A 4,358-nucleotide genomic window follows, 5' to 3' on the forward strand; every position below is an offset into this window, starting at 1 on the left:
CTACCTATCTGGTATTTCTAGAAGTCCATCTTGCTCTGGTATTCAAGGCTCAGTTTCATGGAGAACCTAAGAATTGAAAACACATCTGCCCAAGCATTTTGTGTAGGCTATTCATTTTAATCCTTACACCTGACATGCAGGGCGGTGTCATTATCCTCATTAACAGACAAGGAAAAGGAAACGGAAGCTTAAAACATTATGTGCTCAGTCACTCAAGAGGCAAAAGGCAGTTCCCCAGTTGGAGCACCACTCCATCCTTCATCAGATAGGATGGTATTGGAGTCTGTGTCCAGTACCATCCCCCTCTGTTCCATGATCCCCAATAGAAGTGTGGGGAAAACCAGGCCTTCAGAGCCTGGACTCCAACACCCAGCCAGCCTGAGTCTTCCATGAGCTCATGCTAAGTCAATGCTCCCTTCTTCTCCCACCTCTCTACCAGTGTTCATGATAATCACTGCTGGGAATCCCACAGTCTGAGTAACTTATACATATGCAGAGAAGCAGAGAGATAAGCATCGTCTACTGTAACCACCCAGTTTATCTTAATGGGACCTAATGGTTTTCCCAATAGCAGGCAAGACAAAGGGCTGCAGCCCTTAATTTATTGCTTAGATGACAAGAAGAAGAAGAAAATCATGTTGTCTTCCCACCAGTTCAATCTGAATGATACTTTGAGTACAGAGCAAACACTCAATTTTTCTGAATTTAATAAGACCCTAAGAGAACCAGTCACCTCCTTTGCCATTTCTCTGACAACAAAGCTATTTGTATAGACTCCCTAGAGATACTCCAACCCCTCTGCCAACCAGAACTTCCCAGAACATTCCCCTCACAACCTTCACAGCCCCCACACCCAGCACTGTACTGAATGCCTGCTTGGGACTATCCCAGATGCCAAGGTTCTAAGTCAAAAGTCACGAGTGGATTTGGAAATCCAAGGCCAACCCTCGTAAAGCATTGGGGAGGTGGGGCAAGGGCGACGGTGAAGTCATTGTCATCCCCAAGTCCCGCCATGCCAACACGGAGGCTGCCAGCCTTAGGGGGTGAGTAAAACCTGAAATTTGAGGAAGGGCAGATGGGTCCTATTGTGACTAGAGACTAATTAGTACACCCCAATCCTAGGCCACCTCATGGCCCCAGGCGGAGATGTGACATATATAAAAGGTGGGCCATCTGAGAGTGTCCCACACAGCTCAGCGTCTCCACACTCCAGTCTCTGGTGAACTCTGGTAAGTCCATTGAGGTAGAACCCTCTCAGCTGTCTGGCTCCGTGTATACTCTGACTTCTGGGAGTAGAGGTGGGGGCTCTGGATAATCAGAAAGGGAGGCTTTCTCTGGGCACCTGCCTCTTCCCTAACGTTTTAAAGCAGTCTGCCTTGGGCCTGCGAGTCATCTGGCTGAAGATCTGGGGAGCCTGAGCTAAAAACAGAAGAGGGCTCTACAAGACAAACAGTGTCCCAAAGACTGCTGGCATGATGCCGGCATTGCACTCCTCCAGGTGTTGAGAGAAACCCAAAGGAGAGCAGGACCAGCTCTGGACTCACTGGCAAGGTTGCCCTTCTGGGAGAAAATTGGGGTCCAGGGAAGAAGTGAAGCAGGCTGTCTTAGGACAGAGGAGGGAGATCCCGGAATTACAGAACAGCAGGGATAAGACAATGAAGCCTAAAGAAGGTGCCTGCTCTGGGACCCAAGAGACCCATGTTTCCCTCATCTGTGCTGAATGACTAAGCCACAATGCCTCCTTGATTTCTTCAAAAGAAGTCAAGAGACTGAAGTTAGACAGTTCCCTGTATTAACTTCTGGAACTCTCAGTTCTGAAAGTTACCTTAGAAAATGGTTAAGCTGTTTCTTTTAATGTTTTACACATTTCTTGGCTAAGTTGGCACTATGGTAAGTGCTAGAGCCTCTGTGGATGGACGGATTCTAGCACACACATCCACCCGTTTTAGCAAGCTTGGATGCCTTTTGCATGCTGATTTAGATGGCAACCTCAGAAAGGCTGGGTAGAGAAAAGCAAATCCATGAAAACCAAAAAGGTGTAATAGTTTACACAGGATTCAGATAATAGAAAATCCCGTCATTGGATCCACAGTTTCCATTATAACATACATCGCTGTTTATCTCTTCCTTTCTCTTTCTTGATGTCTTCTCCTTCTTCCCTCTTTATAATTTTTTTACATTTTTCTTCTTCCATCCTCTTTTTCTCTTTCCTTACCCCATCCCTTCTTCCTTCCTTCATCCATTCCTTATTTAATTTTTTCAGAAAGAGTTGAAATAGCTTACATTTAGTTTAACTTAACATGTAAGCAAGTATAGATGTATACACACACACACCACACACACACACACACACACACACACACACACACACACACACATGCACACGAACACACACCCCTTAAATACATGAAGCAATCAGGTCAGGGTCAAAACAGTAGCATGTAAATGGCAGGGAGTCATTTGATCCCAGGATCTATGGCTGATTCTGTCTCATTCTTTGTGTTTGTTTCTAGTTGGAAATCCAGAATGTCTCAGCAGAAGCAGAAGCAGTGCTGCCCCCCACCCCAGCAGTGCGCCCCCCCACAGCAGTGCTGCCCCCCGCCCCAGCAGTGCGCCCCCCCACAGCAGTGCTGCCCCCAATCCCAGCAGACCAAGCAGCCTTGCCAGCCTCCTCCAAAGTGCCAACAGAAGTGTCCACCACCCCAGCAATGCCAGAAGTCCAAGCAGAAGTAAGCTCTCAGCTTGTGGCCAGAGAATTCCCAGGAGGACAGAGCATGACATCTGTCCTTCTTTGTCAGCCATCTGGTATTCCTTCCCGCATCAGCCATGTATGGGCTCACCCTGCTCCTGGATGCAGTTGCATTTCACACTTGAAAAAGAAGCTTCTAGGCTGCAGCTTCCTCGATCTCAATCCCTTCTTAATTAGCAGTTTCAGTTTGCATCTCTGACAAAGATCTGCTTCTAAACTGTCTAATCATCTTTGCTGACATGTGCCTACATCACCCTGCTGGAAACCCTGGCGGCACGCCCAGACGCCCTTTCCCATCACCCTTCCCAAGCAATTAAAAAAGAATTCCCCTGGCACCAAATGTCTCTAATGGTTCTGTTTTGTAAACGTTGTGTTCCTGAGGATTTGTGTCCATCTCCCGCCCCAGACTCCCTTGTGTATTGAGGGGAGACGGCCTGGGCGTGTGCACTACTGAAATACCAGGACATTTTCAAAGGTCCTGTGGGGGTAACCTGTGAGAGGTAGGGGCTTCTCCATTGAAAGCACATGTGCATGTATGCACACTCATGCGCTCACATGCACACACACACACACACACACACATCTGTAGAAGACAGAAACACCATACAGAAACTAGAGAGCATAGTTAACAACAGAGAATGTGTATGAGGTAAATGTACCATCCTTGGTAAGATGACTCAACAAAAACTACACAGTACAAGTGTGGAAATAAATAGATTCTAAATTATAGCACACTCCAGGACCGGAGGGGTCTAAGGGAATTGAAAACGGAGTCTCAAAATTTCCCCCATAAGTTCAAGAGTCCAGTTTCTTCAAGCTAACCAAGTGTGTAGTTAAGAGGTATTCTTAAGTATTTGGTTCCATCAATTACTGGATCAAGGCTTTATGACGATAGTTGGGGTATTCACCAATTTGATTACAGGGGAAGGCCAGTTCAGGCATCCTCTCCTCTATTGCTAGAAGTCTTAGCTGGGGTCATCCTTGTGGATTCATGGGAGTTATTCTATCAGTAGGTTTCTCCCTAACCCCAAGTGACTCTCTCTATTAAGATATCTCTTTCATTGCTCTTCCACTGCACCCCAACCTCCTCAACCATCCTCTTCCCTCATGTCCTCATCCCCATCCCTTCTCCCTTACCACCTCCAACCCCATCCTCAGTTTACACAGTAAATCTCATCTAATTTCCCAAACACAGAGATCCATAACCAAGAAACAGGCCTAGCTCCAGGAATCCAGTAGAAGAGAGGGAGGAGGGAATACATGAGCAAGGGAGGTCAAGATCAGAAAAGAAAAATCTACAGATATGGCTGAACCAAGCTCATGGAAATTCATGGACTCTAGACCAACAGTGGTAGAGACTCGAGGGAACTGAATTGGTCCTCCATATGTGGGAGAGTTCATTCCCTACAGTGGGATGACTGACTGTGCTCAGCCTTAATGCATGGGGGAGGGGCTTGGCCTTGCCCCAACCTATTGTACCAGACTTTGTTGACTCCGCATGAAAGCCCGAGAGCCCTTACCCATGAGGAGGAGTGAACTGGGGCATGGGCTGAGGGGAAGTGGGGGGGGGCAGGCGGAGGGTGGGAGGGAAAACTGTGGTTGGAATGTA

At 47.2% G+C, this 4,358-nt stretch overlaps 1 long non-coding RNA gene across 1 annotated transcript; it reads left to right on the forward strand.

Annotated features, from left to right (window-relative positions):
* The first annotated feature begins 966 nt into the window (after positions 1-966).
* Positions 967-3,084, forward strand: LOC121142421. The gene is made up of 3 exons (XR_005879437.1): positions 967-1,043; positions 1,123-1,229; positions 2,514-3,084. It is a non-coding gene; the product is annotated as an uncharacterized LOC121142421 (long non-coding RNA).
* Positions 3,085-4,358: the final 1,274 nt, after the last annotated feature.

Source organism: Mesocricetus auratus, unplaced genomic scaffold (genome assembly GCF_017639785.1).
Source record: "Mesocricetus auratus isolate SY011 unplaced genomic scaffold, BCM_Maur_2.0 Super-Scaffold_100009, whole genome shotgun sequence".
NCBI lineage: Eukaryota > Metazoa > Chordata > Mammalia > Rodentia > Cricetidae > Mesocricetus > Mesocricetus auratus.